Source organism: Amblyraja radiata, chromosome 3 (genome assembly GCF_010909765.2).
Source record: "Amblyraja radiata isolate CabotCenter1 chromosome 3, sAmbRad1.1.pri, whole genome shotgun sequence".
Classification (NCBI taxonomy): domain Eukaryota; kingdom Metazoa; phylum Chordata; class Chondrichthyes; order Rajiformes; family Rajidae; genus Amblyraja; species Amblyraja radiata.
The window spans coordinates 2,250,348-2,275,287 of NC_045958.1; the positions used below are offsets into that span (position 1 = coordinate 2,250,348).

The 24,940-nt window shown below is 44.0% G+C and overlaps 1 protein-coding gene across 1 annotated transcript in view; it reads left to right on the forward strand.

The window, feature by feature from the left end:
• xrcc4 (X-ray repair cross complementing 4) overlaps positions 1-24,940 on the forward strand; it is a 407,425-nt gene that overhangs the window by 266,767 nt on the left and 115,718 nt on the right. The window lies entirely within an intron of this gene.

The following is a 24,940-nucleotide window of genomic DNA, read 5'->3' on the forward strand; positions in this document are numbered from 1 at the left end:
GTTATGAACTATTTGCATTGGTGAGTTGGAAGCAAAATTGTGTTCATTGGATAATTGAGTTATTTGTTTATAAGCTTTATATATATAATATATATATATGATTTAAATTATCTATTCAGTATTTTTTTGCGGTAATTGATCTATTAGATTTCCTGCAGAAGTTTTGGCATCTCTGTGAGTTCATGTTATGACAGACAAACGTTTTGAATTTTACTTGGGAAATGGACCCTAAATGATTCAAATGTTCTTGCAACTGGTTTATCAGAGTGATTCTGAAGAGTCACAGTTTCCCTCAGTTTAACATATGTTAACTATACTTTTATTCTATTTATCCATAACATTTCAGGCATACAAATTATATTCTTACAATTCTGTGAGAGTTACTAATCATTCTTGTCTTTAGAGTCCTATTAAGACTTTGGGCTGTAACATTTGATTTTAAAGTGCCCAATTCTTTGGTGGTGTGAGTACCAAATCAGCTTTAAGAAGCTGCTTGTAGCCTTTCATGCCGGGTGCTAGTTGAGTCAAAGCATTGTTGTGTACTCATTTCAGATTTGTATTTTTGCCATGTAAGTACTATAACAACCAATTAGTGTGGAATACATTCCCACAAACAACATTGTCATAATGTTCAGATCTGCTATTTAATAATGTGAATGAATGTTGGCCTTCATAGCGAGAGGATTTGAGTATAGGAGCAAGGAGGCCCTACTGCCGTTGTACAGGGCCTTGGTGATGCCGCACCTGGAGTATTGTATGCAGTTTTGCTCTCCTACTTTGAGGGAGTGCAGCGTAGGTTCACCAGGTTAATTCCCGTGATGGCGGAACTGACATATGATGAAAGAATGGGTCAACTGGGCTTGTATTCACTGGAATTTAGAAGAATGAGAGGGAATCTTATAGATCTTATAGGAAAAATGTTCCTGATGTTGGGGGTGTTCAGAACCAGAGGTCACGGTTCAAGAATAAGGGATAGGCCATTTAGGACTGAGATAAGGAAAAACGTTTTCACCCAGAGAGTTGTCAATGTGTGGAAGTGGAAGCCAATTTTTTCAAGAGAGAGTCAGATATAACTCTTCGGGCTGTAGGAATCAAGGGATATGGGGAAAAAGCAGGAACAGGGTACTGATTTTGGATGATCAGCCATGATCATATTGAATGGCGATGCTGGCTCGAAGGGCCAAATAGCCTACTCCTGCACCTATTTTCTATGTTCCTAGGTTCTATGCTTCCAACGTGGATTGATTAAGAAACACTGCCATTGGCATTTTGTACTTTTTCCAAATGGTGCCATTGGAAGTTGTATGTCCTATCCTGAGGCCAAAAAGAGTCTTGATTTTGTCTCACCTAAACATTCAATGGAGCAGGAAATTTGTTTCCAGTGTCCAGGTAGTTTCCATAAAGGTATTAATTGAATTGAATTGAATTGAATACCTTTATTGTCATTCAGACCTTACGGTCTGAACGAAATTTCGTGCCTGCAGTCATACATACAATCATACAATAATAAACAACAATAAACACAAATTAACACCACCACAGTGTATCCTCCAAACACCTCCTCACTGTGGTGGAGGCAAAAATCTTAGGGTTACTGTCTCTTCGCTCCTCTTCTCCCTCTGCGCTGAGGCGATTCCCCACCGGGCGATGGCACAACAGTCCCGCGGCTCACCGAACCCCACAAACGGGCCGGTTCAAACACCGCGGCCCGGGGGTGGTCGAAGCTGCCGCCCTCCAGTCCAGCGTACGCAGCCGCTGGCCCGCGGCTGAACCCGGGACTCAGGTCACCGCCGCCAGAACGCCATCCCAGCCCCCGGAGCACCGTTCCAGCCCCGAGCCGGATCGCCCTCACCTGAGTGCCATTCCTCCCTCGGGCTGGGCCACTCCGACGGGAGTGCCGTTCCACCTCGGGCTGGGCCACTCCGACGGGAGTGCCGTTCCACCTCAAGCTGGGCCACTCCGACGGGAGTGCCGTTCCACCTCGAGCTGGGCCACTCCGACGGGAGTGCCGTTCCACCTCGAGCTGGGCCACTCCGACGGGAGTTACTACTAAAGTGCAGGCGTTGATTTTTGTCTTTGGAGTGGTAATTGATGCTATAGTCCTTTGACTCGCAATGATAATGTTACTATCTGAGCCACAGCCAAGTGTATTTTGAGCCTAACTGGCAGAGGTCTACACTTCTATTGCACCATCCAGATGGAAAAGATCAGCTTTATATAAAGCCTTTTACATATTTGGTCCTGGATTCCTCTCTGTCCCTCAAGCTTGCAGCAAGACCTACCAAAGCGCTAAGTATTTCATTTTGTATAGCCATCAGCTGCCTCGTGAAATCCTTATGTGTTTCCTCATATTGTGCAGCTCCACTGTCCAAAATTTGCACAACACTAAGCTTCCTGGCTACAAGTTCAAGATTCAAGATTCAAGAGAGTTTATTGTCATGTGTCCCATTCTTGCTTTGCTTCAGCACAACAGAAAAAAAAGTAGGCATAAATAAATACAGAACAGAACTGATCAGTATAACCATATACCAATGAATATATATATATATATATGCACACACAGATAAAGTTCAATGGGCTATTAATGTTCAGAGTTTTGTTTGAGGAGTTTAAAAGCCTGATGGCTGTGGGGAAGTAGCTATTCCTGAACCTGGTTGTTGCAGTCTTCAGGCTCCTGTACCTTCTACCTGAAGGTAGCAGGGAGATGAGTGTGTGGCCAGGATGGTGTGGGTCTTTGATGATGCTGCCAGCCTTTTTGAGGAGTGACTGCAATAGATCCCCTCGATGGAAGGGAGGTCAGAGCCGATGATGGACTGGGCAGTGCTTACAACTTTTTGCAGTCTTTTCCGCTCCTGGATGCTCAGGTTGCCGAACCAAGCCACGATGCAACCGGTCAGCATGCTCTCTACTGTGCACCTGTAGAAGTTCGAGAGAGTCCTCCTAGACAAACCGACTCTCCGTAATCTTCTTAGGAAGTAGAGGTGCTGATGTGCTTTCTTTATAATTGCATCAGTGTGCTGGGACCAGGAGAGATCTTCAGAGATGTGCACGCCCAGGAATTTGAAGCTCTTGACCCTTTCCACCATCGACCCGTTGATATAAACGGGACTATGGGTCCCCATCCTACCCCTTCCAAATTCCACAATCAGTTCAATTGTTCTCAGCATCTCCTCAAGTTGTCTGGTTATTGAGCTGGTGAGTCCTGGTGTTCAATTGGGCGATGATGATTCTTCCTTCCTTTTCACCATTACAATTCCTATCTATTTGGAAGGAATAAGGCTGACTCGGGGGAAAAGGGAGAGGGAGAATGAATTGAAGCATCCTTGTACCATTTGTAGATTGTAAATAAACAGATTAAGGGATAATGAGGCAAAAACAGGTTTGAGGATGCCGTTATCTTCTGTCATTTCACTGTATTGGTAACACTTGATAATCATAATGGACTAGGACTCAGAACTGCTGTAGTTTGGGAGCAACAGCAGCAGGAGTTTAGCAAGAGATACGACTGATTGGCTCTAGCCCAAGTGGGAGGAGAGAAGTGAAAACAGTTAAAGTACAGGTCAAGGACAGGCAGACTTGACTCAGAACTGCTGTAGATTTGGGAGCAACAGCAGCAGGAGCTTAGCAAGAGATATGACTGATTGGCTCTAGCCCAAGTGGGAGGAGAGAAGTGAGTCAGTGCTGGGAAAACAGTTGAAAACTGAGGAATTTGGTTTGTAAATTGGTAAATCAGGCAATTTATCAGTCAATTTAAGCAAGACTGCTCTTAGCGAGCGGCAGTGAGTGAGCGAAGTGCCCTGTGAGAAAAGTGTGAGTCTTTGGCTCGAGATTCTTCGGCGAGGAGACGAAAGAAGGAAATGTCAGGCAAGCTGATTCAGTGCGATGCTTGCAGTATGTGGGAGGTCAAGGACACCGCCGGTGCCTCTGGCTGCTACAAATGCGAGAAGTGCATCCAGGTAGAGCTCCTGAAGGGCCGTGTTGGGGAACTGGAGAAGCAAGTGGATGACCTCCGGTTCGTCCGAGAAACGGAGTCGTTCCTCGACAAGTCCTACAGTACGATTGTTACACCTAAGGTACTGGAAGAGAGAAGGTGGGAGACAGTGAGAACGGGAGGGAAGCATGGAATGCCAACGTCCCCGGGTGTTGTACCTCTTGTGAACAGGTTCACCCACTTAGAAGCTGTCGGGACAGAAGAGGTGTTTACACTGGGCGACGGACTGGCTTGTGATGTGAATAGGGCTGTTGAGCCAAAACCAAAAAGGCCTAAGGCAGGCAACGCCATTGTAGTGGGAGACTCCATTGTGAGAGGTACCGACAGGGGGTTTCTGCGGCAACAGACGGGATGCGAGGATGGTGTGCTGCCTTCCTGGTGCCAGGATCCAGGATGTCACGGACAAAGTGCAGAAAATCCTCAAGGGCGATGGTGAACATCCGGAAGTGGTAGTGCATGTCAGCACAAACGAAGTCGGAAAGAAGGGGATGAATATTCTGCAGCGTGACTTTAGAGAGCTCGGAAAAATGCTGAAAAGCAGGACCTCCAGGGTTGTTATCTCCGGTTTGCTTCCAGTTCCTCGTGCTGGCGAGAGCAGGAACAGGGAGATACGGGACCTGAACGTGTGGCTGAGGAACTGGTGCACGGGGCAGGGATTTAGATTCTTAGATCACTGGGATCTGTTTTGGGGTAAGGGGGAACTGTACAAAACCACTGCTACACGGGTGGTTTTAAACTGAATAAGGGGGGTGGGGCGTCGAATGGGATAGTGGAGGATGGAGTTAAAGGGAAAGGGTTTCTTAAATGTGTGAGCGTAGAGACAGAGGGGTGTAAAATGAGGGTAGAAGCAATAGGTAGCAAGGTGAAAAGTAAAAGTGGCAGGCAGACAAAACCAGGGCAAATATCAGAAAGGGCCACTTTTCAACATAATTGTAAAAGGGGTAAGAGTGTTGTAAAAACAAGCCTGAAGGCTTTGTGTCTCAATGCAAGGAGCATTCGTAATAAGGTGGATGAGTTGAATGTGCAGATAGCTATTAATGACTATGATATAGTTGGGATCACGGATACATGGCTCCAGGGTGACCAAGGCTGGGAGCTGAACATCCAGGGATATTCAATATTCAGGAAGGATAGAGAGAAAGGAAAAGGAGGTGGGGTAGCGTTGCTGATTAGAGAGCAGATTAACACAATGGAAAGGAAGGACATTAGTTTGGAGGATGTGGAATCGGTATGGGTAGAGCTGCGAAACACTAAGGGGCAGAAAACGCTGGTGGGTGTTGTGTACAGGCCACCTAACAGTAGTAGTGAAGTTGGAGATGGTATCAAACAGGAAATTAGAAATGCGTGCGACAAAGGCAAAACCGTTATAATGGGTGACTTCAATCTACATATAGATTGGGTGAATCAAATTGGCAGGGGTGCTGAGGAAGAGGATTTTTTGGAATGTATGCGGGATAGTTATCTAAATCAACATGTAGAGGAACCAACGAGAGAGCAGGCTATTTTAGACTGGGTATTGAGTAATGAGGAAGGGTTAGTTAGCAGTCTTGTTGTACGTGCCCCCTTGGGCAAGAGTGACCATAATATGGTTGAGTTCATCATTAGGATGGAGAGTGACATTGTTAATTCAGAAACAATGGTTCTGAACTTAAAGAAAGGTAACTTTGAGGGTATGAGATGTGAATTGGCCAAGATTGACTGGCAATTAATTCTAAAAGGGTTGACGGTGGATATGCAATGGAAGACATTTAAAGACTGCATGGATGAACTACAAAAATTGTTCATCCCAGTTTGGCAAAAGAATAAATCAGGGAAGGTAGTGCATCCGTGGATAACAAGGGAAATCAGGGATAGTGTCAAAGCGAAGGATGATGCGTACAAATTAGCCAGAAAAAGCAGCATACCGGAGGACTGGGAGAAATTCAGAGACCAGCAGAGGAGGACAAAGGGCTTAATTAGGAAAGGAAAAATAGATTATGAAAGAAAACTGGCAGGGAACATAAAAACTGACTGCAAAAGTTTTTATAGATATGTGAAAAGAAAGAGGTTAGTTAAAACAAATGTAGGTCCCTTGCAGTCAGAAACAGGTGAGTTGATCATGGGGAACAAGGATATGGCGGACCAATTGAATAACTACTTTGGTTCCGTCTTCACTAAGGAAGACATAAATAATCTGCCGGAAATAGCAGGGGACCGTGGGTCAAAGGAGTTGGAGGAATTGAGTGAAATCCAGGTTAGCCGGGAAGTGGTGTTGGGTAAATTGAATGGATTAAAGGCCGATAAATCCCCAGGGCCAGATAGGCTGCATCCCAGAGTACTTAAGGAAGTAGCTCCAGAAATAGTGGATGCATTAGTAATAATCTTTCAAAACTCTTTAGATTCTGGAGTAGTTCCTGAGGATTGGCGGGTAGCAAACGTAACCCCACTTTTTAAGAAGGGAGGGAGAGAGAAAACGGGGAATTACAGACCAGTTAGTCTAACATCAGTAGTGGGGAAACTGCTAGAGTCAGTTATTAAAGATGGGATAGCAGCACATTTGGAAAGTGGTGAAATCATTGGACAAAGTCAGCATGGATTTACAAAAGGTAAATCATGTCTGACGAATCTTATAGAATTCTTTGAGGATGTAACTAGTAGCGTGGATAGGGGAGAACCAGTGGATGTGGTGTATCTGGACTTCCAGAATGCTTTCGACAAGGTCCCACATAAGAGATTAGTATACAAACTTAAAGCACACGGCATTGGGGGTTCAGTATTGATGTGGATAGAGAACTGGCTGGCAAACAGGAAGCAAAGAGTAGGAGTAAACGGGTCCTTTTCACAATGGCGGGCAGTGACTAGTGGGGTACCGCAAGGCTCAGTGCTGGGACCCCAGCTATTTACAATATATATTAATGATCTGGATGAGGGAATTGAAGGCAATATCTCCAAGTTTGCGGATGACACTAAGCTGGGGGGCAGGGTTAGCTGTGAGGAGGATGCTAGGAGACTGCAAGGTGACTTGGATAGGCTGGGTGAGTGGGCAAATGTTTGGCTGATGCAGTATAATGTGGATAAATGTGAGGTTATCCATTTTGGTGGCAAAAACAAGAAAGCTGACTATTATCTAAATGGTGGCCGGTTAGGAAAAGGGGAGATGCAGCGAGACCTGGGTGTCATGGTACACCAGTCATTGAAAGTAGGCATGCAGGTGCAGCAGGCAGTGAAGAAAGCAAATGGTATGTTAGCTTTCATAGCAAAAGGATTTGAGTATAGGAGCAGGGAGGTTCTACTGCAGTTGTACAGGGTCTTGGTGAGACCACACCTGGAGTATTGCGTACAGTTTTGGTCTCCAAATCTGAGGAAGGACATTATTGCCATAGAGGGAGTACAGAGAAGGTTCACCAGACTGATTCCTGGGATGTCAGGACTGTCTTATGAAGAAAGACTGGATAGACTAGGTTTATACTCTCTAGAATTTAGGAGATTGAGAGGGGATCTTATAGAAACTTACAAAATTCTTAAGGGGTTGGACAGGCTAGATGCAGGAAGATTGCTCCCGATGTTGGGGAAGTCCAGGACAAGGGGTCACAGCTTAAGGATAAGGGGGAAATCCTTTAAAACCGAGATGAGAAGAACTTTTTTCACACAGAGAGTGGTGAATCTCTGGACCTCCCTGCCACAGAGGGTAGTCTAGGCCAGTTCATTGGCTATATTTAAGAGGGAGTTAGATGTGGCCCTTGTGGCTAAGGGGATCAGAGGGTATGGAGAGAAGGCAGGTACGGGATACTGAGTTGGATGATCAGCCATGATCATATTGAATGGCGGTGCAGGCTCGAAGGGCCGAATGGCCTACTCCTGCACCTAATTTCTATGTTTCTATGATCATCTTCATTATTATTCATCTTAATCTTAATAATATAAACCTTAATAACCAGGCAACTGAACCATCCTACCAACAACTAGAGAGCAGTCCGAAGCTAATCATTGGAGACCCTCGGTCTATCTTTGATAGGACTTTACTGGACTTTATTATGAACTTAACGTTATTCTTCCCTTTATCATGTTTCTGTACTCTGTGAATGGCTCAATTGTGATAATGTATTCTCTCTCCAGTGAATGTTTAACACACAATGAAAGCTTTTCACTGTACCTCGGTACACGTGATAATAAACAAAGCTAAACTCAACAAATCCATCGTTCTAGTTATGGTGAATCTTTCTTCCCCCATGCAGGGATGGCCATGTAGTCATGTCTGTCCCATACAGATCTGCTGCAGCTTCCCACGATTATTTGTCACCTTCTATGGCAAGGGTTTGGGTAGCTTGCCAATGGATATCGCACACTCTATGCATGAGGTGTTTTTAGTACAGTATTTGAGACATGTTTGTGAGGCTCACAGCTGTGTGACATGAGCTGAGGCTACAAACGTTAGGTACAAATTCTGCTTGATCAGACGTTGTCAGTAGGAAAGTGACATTGTATGATCCAGTAAGTTGGTGATATATTTGGTGGGATATGCAAGTCATTGATTTTTGTTGTGATTGACTCGAGTCCCATTACAATGACCTGATGCTGAAGATTGCATTGTCCCTCCTGCTTAACCATCTCCCAATCAGATGCCTAAATCCATTCATGTGACTAATAACATGTAAAGCATGTTAATGAGACAGTTGTTGCAATTACAACTGTTTCATCTATCCTTTATCTCCCCACATCACCGTCTATATCGCTCGTTTCCCTTATCCCTAACCAGTCTGATGAAGGGTCTCGATCCGAAACCTCACCCGTTCCTTCTCTCCAGAGATGCTGCCTGTCCCGCTGAGTTACTCCAGCTTTTTGTGTCTTCTTTTCTGATGCAATTACAAGTTTGACACCTGTGGAAAAATGTCTGCAAAGGGCAAATAGAGACTTAAGACTATTTAAAAAATCATGTCCAATGTAGGGATATTAAAAATGGTGCAGAAGACATTGTAGTTTAGGGAAACAATTCTCATGCATATTTTGCCAGAAAATGTAAACTCCAGCAATTGGTTAAGCAAAGCAGGGAACTAATATTCCAGAAGTGGATGAAAGGATCACTCAAAGTAGGGCAAGACCATAAAAGAATTTGAATTCCAGGACTGGAAAGTCAGATAAAGTATGAAATGTACGCACTTACAACTGGGTAATGTCTGCATTCCTTAGGAATGAGTTGAACCAGTGATTCCTGGAGGTGAGCTCAGTGTTGAATTCCATGACTTTGTGTGAGAGAGAGCTCGGATTACAGAATTATGAATTAAAGCAAGTCAAGTCGAGAGAGTTTATTGTCATGTGTCCCAGATAGGACAATGAAATTCTTGCTTGCTGCAGCACAGAGTATTTTAAGCATAAATACAGAACAGTTCAGTGTGTCTATATAGCATAATCCATTTATATATACACATAAATAAACAGATAAATTGCAATAGGCTGTTATAGTTCAGAGTTTGTATGACGGCGTGTTTAATAGCCTGATGGCTGTGGGGAAGAAGCTGTTCCTGAACCTGGATGTTGCAGATTTCAGGCTCCTGTACCTTCTACATGATGGCAGTGGAGAGATGAATGTGTGGCCAGGATGGTGTGGGTCCTTGATGATGTTGGCAGCCTTTTTGAGGATGCGACTGCAATAGATCCCTTCAATGGTGGGGAGGTCAGAGTCGATGATGGACTGGGCAGTGGACACAACTTTCTGCATTCTTTTCCGCTCCTGGACGCTCAAATTGCCGTACCAAGCCACGATGCAACCAGTCAGCATGCTCTCTACTGTTCACCTGTAGAAGTTCGAGAGAGTCCTCCTTGACATACCGACTCTCCGTAATCTTCTCAGGAAGTAGAGGCGCTGATGTGCTTTCTTTATAATTGCATCAGTGAGCAGGGACCAGGAAAGATGTTTGGAAATATGCACGCCCAGGAATTTGAAGTTCTTGACCCTTTCCACCATCGGCCCGTTGATATAAACAGGATTGTGGGTCCAAACTCCACAATCAGTTCCTTGGTTTTGCTGGTATTGGGAGCAAGGTTGTTGTGCTGGCACCATTTGGTCAATCGGTCGATCTCACTTCTATACTCTGACTCATTACCATCTGTGATTCGTCCCACAACAGTGGTGTCGTCAGCGAACTTGATGATGGAGTTCGCACTATGTCCGGCTGCACAGTCATGAGTATAGAGTGAGTACAGCAGGGGGCTGAGCACGCAGTCTTGAGGTGCTCCTGTGCTGATTGTTATCGAGGATGACATATTTCCACCAATACCGACAGACTGTGGTCTGTGGATGAGGAGGTCGAGGATCCAATTGCAGAGGGATGGGCAGAGACCTAGTCCTGAGAGTTTGGTAACCAGCTTGGAGGGGATGATGGTGTTAAATGCCGAGCTGTAATCAATGAATAACAGCCTGACATATGAGATTTTGTTGTCCAAGTGGTCCAGAGGGTAGTGGAGGGCCAGTGAGATCACATCCACCGTTGATCTGTTGTGGCGGTAAGCGAACTGTCAAGTAAATTTGGAGGAGACAGGATTTAGCAAATCCTCATTTCAGTGTAAAAAATTGTAGAGCATTTTGGAAAGAAATATAAGAGAAGAACTGCACAACAAATAGGAAAGTGTTAAAGTTACCAGAATACCAGTGCTATCATTATATTAGTACACATACAAGTCACTGAACATAGAAATCATAGTGTCAGAAGGAACTGCAGATGCTGGTTTATACCGAAGATAGACACAAAATGCTGAAGTAACTCAGCGGGACAGGCAGCATCTCTAGAGAGAAGGAAGGGGGTGACATTTCAGGTCAAGACCCTTCTTCAGATTGAGTGGTCCCAAGAAGGGTCTCGACCAGCAACGTCACCCATTCCTTCTCTCCAGAGATGCTGCCTATCCCGCTGAGTTACTCCAGCTTTTGTTTATATCTTCGAAGACAGAAATCACACAGGTAACTTAAAAAAGAAAGCAAATGGAATTCTTGGCATGGGGGGGGGGGGGGGGGGTGGGTGGAGTGTGCCGGGGAAGGCGGTGTCCCCTGTGCCCCACCTATTTATTCCCCCCCCCCCCCCCCCATTCCCCCTTTGTCCTTTGACTCCACAATCTGCAATTCATCAAACCTGTCTCACATCTACTGTTCTTATCTCTGATCTTTGTTCCAATATCTGCCTGTCAACCCTCCCTCCCCCCCTCTCCTATGTCAACCCATTATCTGCCACATTTTGTTCTGCTCCCTCTCTTTTCCATCTTTCTTCTCTCCCCCCCCCCCCTAAAATCAGTCTGAAGAAGGGTCTTGACCCAAAACATCACCTATCCATGTTTTCCAAAGATGCTGCCTGACCCGCTGAGATACTCCAGCACTTTGTGTCCTAAATTGAACTGTGTTAATTTGTGCAGAAGGCAGGTCGATGTTCAATTCTTGCAGTACTTGAATATAATGCACAAAGTACAATGCATTGAAACCTGGGTGTCTGGTTGGAGAGGCTGGGACTGGACACATACATTGTGGTTTTAGGGTCTGATTTAGTGAGGGTATGGTACAACTTTGTAAAAACCAGCAGCGTCAAGTGTGTTCAATTGTCAGAAGAATGACAGTGGGATAATGAAATTCTTACTTGCAGCAGCATAACAGGCCAGCAGATACAATACCCATAGATTATATATGATAAACAAAATTCAATACATTTATAACCCCAGTAATTGCAAAAGCCCAAAGTCATTAGTGCAGCCAAATAATTAATAGTTCATAATTTGTGTGAATTAAATTGTGTGTATGTCTAGGAATTGTCTTTGTTTGTATGGCTGTGGAAACAGAATTTCGTTTGAGCCTCACTGAGGCTCAAATGACAATAAATTGTATTGTATTGTATTGTATTGTATTGTATTGAGGTTAGTGTTGTGTAGTGATCAAGAGTCTGATAGTTGTCGGGAAAAGGCTATGTTTGAACCTGGTGGTCATGGTTTTCAATCTCCTGTACCTTCTTCCTGATGATAGCAGTGAAATGCGAGCTTCATCACGTTCACAAGTTATAGGAGTAGAATTAGACCATTCGGCCCATCGAGTCTACTCCGCCATTCAATCAGGGCTGATCTCTACCTCCTAATCCCATTTTCCTGCCTTCTCCCTCTAACCCTTGACAAGTCAAGTCAAGAGAGTTTATTGTCACGTGTCCCAGATAGAACAATGAAATTCTTGCTTGCTGCAGCACAACAGAATATTGTAAGCATAAATACAGAACAGTTCAGTGTGTCGATATAGCATAGACCATATATATATACACACGTAAATAAACAGATAAAGTGACCCCCGTTCTAATCAAGAATTTGTCTATCTCTGCCTTAAAAATATCCACTGACTTGGCCTCCACAGCCCTCTGTGGCAAAGAGTTCCACAGATTAACTACCCTCTGACTAAAGAAGTTTCTCCTCACCTCCTTTCTAAAAGAGCGCCCTTTAATTTGGAGGCTTTGACTTGGTTCTGGTCTATGGTCAGGTTGGTGTGGGTCTTTAACGATGCTGGCTGCACATCTGTTTGATGGTGGGTAGGTCAGTACCCATGATGAAGCATGGTGTTGTGTTCCAGTAGCCACATCATAAAAAAGATGGTAGAATGTAGAGTTGAAGTGACAATTAGATTGACCTTAATTTTACTGAATGGTGGAGCCTATTCAGCAGATTTCATAGCCTCCCGCTCCAAACTTTTTTGAACGGACACGAGGAAACACTTTTTTTTTAGAACGGAGACGAGGAAATACTTTTTCTCACAGGGGAGTGGTGAGTCTGTGGAATTCTCTCAGAGGGCGGTGGAGGCAGGTTCTCTGGATGCTTTCAAGAGAGAGACTCTTAAAAATAGTGGAGTCAGGGGATATGGGGAGAAGGCAGGAACGGGGTACTGATTGGGGATAATCAGCCATGATCACATTGAATGGCGGTGCTGGCTCGAAGGGCCGAATGGCCTACTCCTGCACCGATTGTCTATTGTCTATTATCTATAAACTTATATGTTTTTAAGATGACCCGATGGCATGTGTTGTGATGTGGAGATGACTTTTCGAATTAAAGGGCCTGTCCCACTTGGCGATTTTTTCACCGACTTCCGGCATCATTGATTGACGTATCAGGTCACCGAAAAATTTGCGGCGTGATGCGATGTGACGTGGCGTGATGCGATGTGACGTGGCGTGATGCGATGTGACGTGGCGTGATGCCGTATTGACGCGCGGTGCATTTTCAAGTGTCTCAACATTTTTTTGTCGCTGCTGGATTTTGAAATGTTCAAGATCTTTTGGCGACCCTGATATGACGCCGGCAGTCGCCAAAAAAATCGGCAAGTGGGACAGGCCCTTACGTGTCTTAATTCATTGCATGTAGGGTGGCGCGGTGGAGCAGCGGTAGAGTTGCTGCCTTACGGCACTTACTGCGCCGGAGACCCGGGTTTGATCCCGACTACGGGCGCTGTCTGTACGGAGTTTGTGCGTTCCCCCTGTGCCCTGCGTGGGCTTTCTCTGAGATCTTCAGTTTCCTCCCACACTCCAAAGACGTACAGGTTTGAAGGTTGATTGACTTGGGTTTGTATACTTGGTATGAGTGTAAATTATCCCTAGTTTGTGTTGGCATTGTGTTAATGTGCTGGGATCGCTGGCCGGTGTGGACTTGGTTGGCCGAACGGCCTGTTTCCCTGCTGTATTTCTAAACGAAACTGGTCACCAGCGTCTGAAAGAACGGCAATAATTTGAAGATAAACAATGTAAAGCTGTGCCAAATAAGAAAACTGAAGCCAAAAAGAGAGGAGAAAGAGAAAAATCCAATCACAAGTAAAGGATTTGACAGAAGACTCTAGTAATCATTTGGTTATTAATTTTATTTAATGATTTGTTTATGTAATCCAACTTTTACCCCCTTAATTCAAAATCTGTATTCAACAGTAAGGATTGTTATGTGCTGATTTATTATAGAAGCATAACATTTATATCCATACAGTGCCTGCAGGCTGTATGGATAACAGTCACGGATAATTAGTTGCATAAAAATGTTGATAGATTTCCTGCTAATTTATGGGGTTTAGCCTCTACTCTAGATGAACGGGACAATTTAACTCTATTATAAGAGTTAGCCCAGGTTTTTAAATTTGAATTTGACAAAGAGCAGTGTATTCTCGCTGTACAAAAGTCAATGTTGTCCATGCATTTTGATGATCAGCATGTGATGAGAACAGGATTAATTAGCTTCAATGTAAATGCGGCACGTACACTGGGACAGAACACATTTAATGGCCTTTTGATAAATTGGGGTTGTACTCTGTTACATAAAGCTGCAGAGTTAGCAAAATTAAGATAATTTGTGTTTAATACGCTGCCCTGATTATAATATGCTATTTGATTGCAAGACAAAAAGCACGTTTAATGAAGTAGCAGAACAAAGGAGAAGCATTCCTTTCAGCCGGCCAGCTGTGTGGACCCATTGTCTTTGAAGATTGCTACTTGCCTACTAATTATAGACTGAAGGACTGCTCTTGTGTAATCTATTCTCAAATGTCGAATTTCCAATATGATTTTAAATGGTGCAGAGATAATGCAAAAATATCTTAATTGGGTACCAGTTGTTCATTGATCAAGTGCTGCTTTTTGCCTTTCCATCTCCATTCTGTTTAAAAGTTGAAGTCCAAACGAATTAAGCAGCGTGAGTTCCACTGATTCAATCATTTGTCACATGAGTAAACTATATACGATGTTATCTTGCTAGATGTAAACTGATAAGACTGCAGTCTTTAGACTTTACTTTAGACTTTAGAGATACAGCATGTAAACAGGCTCTTCAGCCCACCAAGTCCGCACCAACCAACGATCCACGCACATTAATACTATCCTACACGCGCTAGGGACAATTTACACTTTTTAACAACGCCAGTTAACCTACAAACCTGTACGTCTTTGGAGAGTGGGAGGAAACCGGAACACCCAGAGAAAACTGCGCAGGGGAGAACGTACAAACTCTGGACAGACAGCTCCCATAGTCAGGATCAACCCTGGTCTCTGGCGTTATAAGGCAGCAACTCTAAAGCTAGACCACTGTCTCCAGCATGTCTATTTACTTTAGTATTAGAGACAGTATGGAAACAAGCCCTTTGGCCCATTGATTCCATGTCGACCATTGATCAACGGTTCACAATACTTCCATATTATCCCACTTGTTCCATCCACTCCGTACACACTGGGGACAATTTACAGAGGCCAATTAACCTATAAACCTGCACACCTGTGGTATATCAGAAGGAACTGGAGCACCTGAGGTAACCCACGTGGTCACGGAGAACATGCAAACTCCACACAGCCAGCACTCGATGTCAGGGTAGAACCCAGGTGTGCCACTGTGACTTCCACTGTGCTGTTGTTAGTATGTGTCATACTAATGCATTGAAAATTCCAGCCATTGCAATCTTGAAATTCCCTTTACTCCCCTCCTGATTCTTGCTGGCTTCCTGGGATAGTTTTACCTGGCACACTGGCCTAAATGTTCTATTTTTGTAACAGTTGATGGTGCCAAATGGCTGGGATTGATTCCGATGGAATTGTGCTGTTATTCAATCTTTCAAGCACCTCAGCTCAGTTTTGGGGCTGATACAGAGAAAGAATATACGCAAGACTAGAGTGGTTATTACAAAATAATCCGCAGAGACATACAAAAGAAAATGCAAGATTCTACAGATAAAATTGGTTGATATGGGACAATTAGGAGACAGTATTTTTAAGGATTTATTTCCCAAGATCTGATGTATCGATCGCAAGAATAGCCTCAATTGCGCATGGGAAGTTGGTAATGAGCCTCATTCATGAACCACTGCATTTCTTCTGACAAGGGTATCTAACAGGCAGTGACTAGTGGGGTACCGCAAGGCTCAGTGCTGGGACCCCAGCTATTTACAATATATATTAATGATCTGGATGAGGGAATTGAAGGCAATATCTCCAAGTTTGCGGATGACTAAGCTGGGGGGCAGTGTTAGCTGTGAGGAGGATGCTAGGAGGCTGCAAGGTGACTTGGATAGGCTGGGTGAGTGGGCAAATGTTTGGCAGATGCAGTATAATGTGGATAAATGTGAGGTTATCCATTTTGGTGGCAAAAACAGGAAAGCAGACTATTATCTAAATGGTGGCCGACTAGGAAAAGGGGAGATGCAGCGAGACCTGGGTGTCATGGTGCACCAGTCATTGAAAGTGGGCATGCAGGTGCAGCAGGCAGTGAAGAAAGCGAATGGTATGTTAGCTTTCATAGCAAAAGGATTTGAGTATAGGAGCAGGGAGGTTCTACTGCAGTTGTACAGGGTCTTGGTGAGACCACACCTGGAGTATTGCGTACAGTTTTGGTCTCCAAATCTGAGGAAGGACATTATTGCCATAGAGGGAGTGCAGAGAAGGTTCACCAGACTGATTCCTGGGATGTCAGGGCTGTCTTATGAAGAAAGACTGGATAGACTTGGTTTATACTCTCTAGAATTTAGGAGATTGAGAGGGGATCTTATAGAAACTTACAAAATTCTTACGGGGTTGGACAGGCTAGATGCAGGAAGATTGCTCCCGATGTTGGGGAAGTCCAGGACAAGGGGTCACAGCTTAAGGATAAGGGGGAAATCCTTTAAAACCGAGATGAGAAGAACTTTTTTCACACAGAGAGTGGTGAATCGCTGGAACTCCCTGCCACAGAGGGTAGTCGAGGCCAGTTCATTGGCTATATTTAAGAGGGAGTTAGATGTGGCCCTTGTGGCTAAGGGGATCAGAGGGTATGGAGAGAAGGCAGGTACGGGATACTGAGTTGGATGATCAGCCATGATCATATTGAATGGCGGTGCAGGCTCGAAGGGCCGAATGGCGTACTCCTGCACCTAATTTCTATGTTTCTATGTTTCTATGAGAGAGGAACCTACAGGTTTAGTTTAGTTTAGCTTAGAGATACAGCGCGGAACGAGACCCTTCGGCCCGCCGAGTCTGCACCGACCAGCGATCCCCGCACATTAACACAATCCTACACACATTAGGGACGATTTTACATTTCTACCAAGTCAATTAACCTACAAACCTGTACGTCTTTGGAGGAAACCGAAGGTCTCGAAGAAAACCCACGCAGGTCACGGGGTGAACATACAAACTCGTAGTCGGGATCGAACCCGGGACTTTGGCGCTGTAACCACTGTAAGGCAGCAACTCTACCGCTGTGCCACCATGCCGCCCTGGTGCCAGGAGGTGGCCTTCCCCTCGCCTGCTGCCCATGTTTATCTTGATGCGAGCGGATGCAGGTTTGGAGTGTTCATGAAGTGGCCTAAGGACTAACTGCGGTGCATTTTGTATGTGTTAGACTTTGCAACCACCATGCACTGTTGGTTGAGGGAATCAAATGTTTGGTAATGGTATTTTTTTTATTGTCACATGTACTGAAATACAGTGAAACATTTATTTTGTATGCCACCCAGGCAAATCATACCATACACAATTGCAAAAGTAGTGCAAAAGTGAAAATAAAAGAGTGCAGCATATAAGTATCTAGAAATGACAGGTTAAAAAAAAGTGCAAGAGGTGTAACAAGTTAGATTGGAAAATCAGGAATAGAACGTTAGCATTTGAAAGGTCCATTCAAGAGTCTGATAACAGCAGGGACAAGTTCTTGAATGGCAGGATTGCTTTTAAGCTTTTGTATCTTCTATCTGATGGGACAGAGAAGAGAGGATGACCATGTGTGCAGTGCTTGGCTGCTTTCCCGAGACAGCATGGTGTCGATGGAGTCAATGGGGGGTATGAACTGGACTGTATCCTTGACTCTGTTTTCTTGTTGTCTTGGACAGAACAGTTGCCGTGCCAAGCTGTGATGCATTCACATGGGATGTTTTCTATCGGGCGTCTATAGAAATTGCTAAGAGTCATTGGGGACATGCCAAATGTCCTTAGTTTGCCGAAGAGATAGAGGCATTGGTGTGCTATCTTTGATGCATTGTCAATGTGGTTGGATCAGGTCAAATTGCTGGTGATATTTACACATAGTTGAAGCTCTCGGCCATCTCTACTTTGGCACCTTGATGCAAAGTGAAATATGTATTGGACTCTGTTTCCACAAGTCAATAATCAGATCCTTTGTTTTGCTGACATTGAGAAAGAAGCTGAAGAAGGGTTTCGGCCCGAAACGTCGCCTATTTCCTTCGCTCCATAGATGCTGCTGCACCCGCTGAGTTTCTCCAGCAATTTTGTGTACCTTTGAGAAAGAAGCTGTTGTGTTGACAGCACTCTTTCTCCTTCCAGCACTCCATGTCATAGAGTGATACAGTGTGGAAACAGGCCCTTCGACCCAACTTGGCCACACCGGCCAACATGTCCCAGCTACACTAGTCATAGAGTGATACAGTGTGGAAACAGGCCCTTTGGCCCAACTTGGCCACACCGGCCAACATGTCCCAGCTACACTAGTCATAGAGTGATACAGTGTGGAAACAGGCCCTTCGACCCAACTTGGCCACACCGGCCAACATGTCCCAGCTACACTAGTCATAGAGTGATACAGTGTGGAAACAGGCCCTTTGGCCCAACTTGCCCACACCGGCCAACATGTCCCAGCTACACTAGTCACACCTGCCTGCACTTGGTCCATATCCCTCCAAACTTGTCCTATCCATGTACCTGTCTAACCGTTTCGTAAACGTCGGGATAGTCCCAGCCTCAACTAACTAATCTGGCAGCTTGTTCCATACACTCACCACCCTTTGTGTAAAAAGGTTACCGTTCAGATTCCTATTAAATCATTTCCCCTTCACCTTGCACCTATGTCCTCTGGTCCTCGATTCCCCTACTCTGGGAAAGAGACCCTGTGCATCTACCCAAACTATTCCTCTCATGATTTTGTATACCTCTATAAGATCACCCCTCATCCTCCTGTGCTCCAAGGAGTAGAGACCCAGCCCACTCAACCTCTCCCTGTAGCTCAGACCCTCTGGTCCTGGCAACATCTTTGTAAATCTTCGCTGAACCCTTTCAAGCTTGACAATATCTTTCCTATAACATGGTGCCCAGAACTGAACACAATATTCTAAATGCAGTCATAGACAATAAATGCAGGAGTAGGCCATTCAGTCCTTTGAGCCAGCAATGACATTCAATGTGATCATGGCTGATCATCCCCAATCACCAACGTCTTATACAACTGCAACATGACGTCCCATCTTCTATACTCAATACTCTGCCCGATGAAGGCCAATGTTATCTACCTGCGACTTGACCTTCAAGGAACCATGCACCTGAACTACTAGATCTCTCTGCTTCACAACACTACCCAGAGGCCTACCATTTACTGTGTAGGTCCTGCCCTTGTTCGACGTCCCAAAATGCAACACCTCACACTTCTTTGTATTAAATTCCATCAACCATTCCTCAGCCCACCTGGCCAATCGATCAAGGTCCTGCTGCAATCGTTCACAACCATCTTCACTGTCTGCAAAACTACTCACTTATGTATCATCAGCTAACTTGCTAATCTTGCCCTGTATGTTCTCATCCAAATTATTGATGTAGATGACAAACAGTAACGGGCCCAGCACCGAATGCTGAGACATACCACTAGTCACAGGCCTCCAGACCGAGAAGCAACCTTCCACCATCACCCTCTGCTTCCTTCCATGGAGCCAATTTGCTATACATTCAGCTATCTTTCCTTGGATCCCATGCAATCTAACCTTCCAGAGCAGTCTATCATGCGGAACCATACTGAAATTCTACAACTCTCTCCTCATCAACCTTTTTGGTCACATCTTCAAAAACTCAAATCAGATTTGTGAGACACGATCTCCCACGTACAAATCCATGCTGACTATCCCCAATCAGCCCTTGCCCATCCAAATGCCTGTATAACCTATACCTCAGATTACTCTCTAGTAACTTTCCAACTACAGATGTTAAGCTCGCCGGCCTATAGTTCCCAGCATTTTCCCTTCTTGAAAAGAGGCACAACATTGCCACCCTCCAGTCTTCCAGCACCTCTCCTGTATTTAAGGACGACTTGTAAATTTCAACCAGGACTCCTGCAATTTCCTCTAGTTTCCCCGCAATATCCTCGGATATATCTGATCAGTCCCTGGAGATTTGTCTACCTTCATACACGACAGTACCTTCAGTCCTTCTTCGACAGTAACACTGACTGCTCTCATCACACTTCCATTGACTGCCCCAACTTCCTCCATTCTACTGTCTTTCTCCTCAGTAAATGCAGAGGCGAAATACTCATTGAGGGCCTTGCCCATCTTCTGTATCTCCACACAGAGGTGACCGCTTTGATTCCTAAAAGGTCCCACTCTCACTCTAGCTACTCTTTCCCCCTTATGTATTTATAAAATATTTTGGGATTGTCCTTAATGCTACCCGCCAGAGCCATCTCCTGGCCCCTTTTTGCCCTTCTGATCTCCTTTTTCCATTTACTCCTTAGTTCCCGAAACTCCTCCAGGGTTGCACTTCATCCCAGCTGCCTATACCTGTCTCATGCATCCTTCTTGTTCTTGACCGATGCCTCAATTTCCCTCGTCAGCCAAGCTTCCTTACGTTTGCCTGCTTTGCCCTTCACTAGTTCCATCTCATCATTATTCAAGATCTGGCCTACTATGGTGGTGTGATCTGCAAGCTTGTAAATGGTGTTAGAGCAGAATTTGGCCGCATTGTCGTGAGTGTATAGAAAGCAGAGTAAGGGGCTGTTGAGTACTGCAGGGCTTTGGAGTTGAGAATTATCATGGGGGACATTTTGTTGACTATTCCTACTGATTTGGGTGAGGAGGTCATGGGTAGCATTGCAGAGAAGGGTGCCAAGTCCTGGGTCTAGGAGTTTTTAGAGGGGCTTGGTTGGAATTTTCATGTTGCAGGCGGAGCTTTAGTCAATAAATAGGAGTCTGTTTAGAATGGAAGAGTCAATGGAGAGTTGATCAACTGCATTGCTTTGTCTTGTCAAGCTTGCTGAGATTTGTTGGAGCTGTGCTCATCCAGGCAAGTGCAGATATATCATACTCCTAACATGTGCCTTGCAGATGGTGGACAATGTTTGACATTTCAACAGGGGAATCATGTGACCCATGATACCAGCTACTGACCTGCCCCTGCAGCCATAATATTTACATGGCCAGTCCAGTTGTGTTTATGGTCAACGATGATACTTCAGATATTGCCAGATCTTTGCCTATTCACTTAACCAATCTATTATAATAATAACATATCCTTTGTAGCCTCCTCATGTCCTTTTCATAATATACTTTCCTATTATCTGTGTGTCACAACAAATTTAGCAGCCGTACGTTCAGTGGCTTGATGTATATAAATTGTAAAAACAATGAGGCCCTAGTCCCAATCCCTCTGGCACACAATTAATTATTTCTTGCCATCCAAAAAAAAATCCACTCAGATGCACTCTTTCTTTCATGTTTGCTAGCAATCTTCTATCCATTCCAATATGTTGCCACCAGCACCATCACCATTTAGTGATATCAAATTCTTCAGGAAATCTAAGTGTGGCACATCTGCTCGTTCACCTTTATTCACTGCAGAACGTACAAATTAATAAGATAGATACAAAATGCTGGACACTGAAGAAGGGTCTCGACATGAAATGTCACCCATTCCTTCTCTCCAGAGATGCTGCCTGTCCCGCTGAGTTACTCCAGCATTTTGTGTCTATCTTTCAATCTGCATCTGCAGTTCTTTCCTACACGTAAGAATTAAGAAGATGAGTTAAATTTAAGATAGACTCAAAATGCTGCAGTAACTCCACGGGACAGGCAGTATCTCTGGATGGAAGGAATGGGTGATGTTTCGGGTCGAGACCCTTCTTCAGACTGAGAGGCAGGGGGGGAGGGAGACACAGAGATATGGGAGGGTAAGTTAAATATATTTGGCACTGCGAACCTGCTTTGCCATTCATCAAGATCATGGATTATCGTCTTTGCCTCGATTATCTTCTGATTACCTTGATTCCATTTTCATACATTGTCCACATGTCCGACACTATCCACACTATTCCATTTTCCTACACTATCTACATATCCCTCGATTGTCTTTATTTCCAGAAATATGTTTTGAAGGAACCCATGGAATGAGACTCCGTGGCCCTCTAGGGTAGAGAACACAAAATATTTTCATCTTAGTCCTAAATGATCTACCCTTTTCTGAAATTATGACCCATGTTACCTTTTCAAAGAATTAGAATAACTTAGTCAAATATTTCCCTTTCACAAATGTGCAACACATTAGTCTGATTGTTACATTTTTCTAAGTGTCTTGCTACAAAGTACTTAATAATAGATACGAACACTTTCCCTATGACAAATGTTAAGGTAGCTGAACTGTAGCTTCCAGCTTTCTGTCTATCTTTTCTTTAGGAACAAAGGGGTTAGTCATTATTAGAAATGACTTGAGTCATTTTCCAATTAAATGGAACCTTCCCTAAATTTGGGGGATTTTGGCGAGTTAAAGACAGCCATTTGGTTAAGACACTAGGGTGAAGTACCATCAGCGAATGTGAAAACATATGGACACTTTATACTGGTACGCCTTGGTTAGCGTAATTTTCCTTTAATTTCCTCAACTTTGTCTCTCCCTCCCCATTCCCAATATGGAGGATGCATTTTATGTGACCAACATAACGTAACTGCAATCCTCAGGAGTTCATGCAGCTCACCACAAATACTCTTGCGAAATGTGATCATATGGAGTATGAAAAAAGTTGCAACAAAAATCATATTTGGGATTTTGGTCATTCTTTTATTTCCAGAAAGAATTTCTAGATTGAACCAAGTGAATTCCCACTTGGTTTTGTAAGCATTGCAAACTTTTGCCATTGAATGTCTGCATCCGAACCAAACATGAGGGCTTGCCAAGTCTTAAGCTTGATTAATGAGGTTCAGGCATCCATACCAACCTCTTTCTTTATTTTGAATGCAGCTATGGTTGTTTACCGTAAAACCACATCGTAAGGGTGAGAGGGGAGAAGAGGTGGCCAATTTTATCAAGATGTTCACTGGCTAGTATCTAAATGGTAGTAAATCAGTGTCAGAGACTGGAGCAAAGGGATACAGTGCCCTCCATAATGTTTGGGACAAAGACCGATCATTTATTTATTTGCCTCTATACTCCACAAGTTGAGATTTGTAATAGAAAAAAATCACATGTGGTTAAAGTGTACATTGTCAGATTTTAATAAAGGCCATTTTTATACATTTTGGTTTCACCATGTAGAAATGACAGCAGTGTTTATGGAGGGCACTGTACATGGCTGCTTACAGCAGTGCTTCAAATGTGAGCACTCATTTTTTGTTATTGTACCACAGGGCTTCAGTTACCAGATGTCAGTTTTGGGAAACAATAGTCTCTTTATTTTCTTCTGTCCAGCATGTCCCATTTGGCATCTACTTGAATCATGATGGGAGAGATCTCGAAACAAGCTCTTCTGTCTTAACCAGCGATGTACTCATTTAAAACCTATATGATGCACAGTACAAAAGCAACAAATGCATTGAATAGTATTTTCCATATTTAGATTGTAAGTTGCAATCGTTGCTTTTCGTATGCTTGTAAATCTCCCAACTCTTCTTCCTAATTCTTTCCCAGGTTGTTTTGTTCCTGATAATTTTAAATAAATGTTGATTAACTAGGTTATGATCTGGATGTTCTTGACTTGTCCTTTCTTCCTTTGGGCTTTGAGCCAGCTCGATCATTGTCATCTGCTGGCTTGGGCCAGTTCACTGCCCAGAACATGTGCCTTTTGCTATCTTTGGTATTATATTATAGCAACGAGTCCTGTACCAGTGCTTGTATTAACACCACAACTATTATTTATACCTCACTCTTTGTTTAAACTGGCCAGAGAGCAATCAGAACTGCCAAACTCCAAGCTGTTGTATAGGGCTCTGGTGAGACCACATCTAGAGTATTGTGTACAGTTTTGATCTCCTAACTTGAGAAAGGACATCCTTGTGATTGAGGCAGTGCAGCGTAGGTTCACGAGATTGATCCCTGGGACTGTCATATGAGGAAAGATTGAAAAGACTAGGCTTGTATTCACTGGAGTTTAGAAGGATGAGGGGGATCTTATAGAAACATATAAAATTATAAAAGGACTGGACAAGCTAGATGCAGGAAAAATGTTCCCAATGTTGGGCGAGTCCAGAACCAGGGGCCACAGTCTTAAAATAAAGAGGAGGTCATTTAAGACTGAGGTGAGGATAAACGTTTTCACCCAGAGAGTTGTGAATTTGTGGAATTGCCTGCCACAGAAGGCAATGGAGGCCAAGTCACTGGATGGATTTAAGAGAGAGTTAGATAGAACTCAAGGGGCGAGTGGAGTCAAGGGATATGGGGAAAAGGCAGGCATGGGTTATTGATAGGGAACGATCAGCCATGATCACAATGAATGGCGGTGCTGGCTCGAAGGGCCGAATGGCCTCCTCCTGCACCTATTTTCTATGTTTCTATGTAAAATGTTACTGCTGACCCACACTGAATTGCAGGTTTGACACGACATTTAAAATGCATGGATTTTGTTATACGGACCGTTGCAGAGAAGCAATTAGTCCTTTGAATTTAATTAACTATAATCCTTTGTAGAACTATGGAAAATGCTGCTTATAAATATAATTTCTAAAATCAGTCAATTGCCATCTTTCCTCTTTTGAGGACCTGAAATCAATAATAGACAGTAGAACACAGGTTCTGTTGAGGATGAGACGTTTGGTCTTGTACCTCAGCTTGTACTCTTTGGGCATAGCACAGAATCAGGCCCTTTGACCCATCAAGTCTATTTCTACCCTATTCTAAGCCAATGTTATTCGCCCCACATTCCTATCAACTCCCTCTACCCTAACATTTTGCCACACACAGCTAAATGTCACCGGCAATTTGTCCTGGACCAACCACATCGAAGCTGTGGCCAAGAAAGCACGGCAACACTTCTACTTATTTAGAA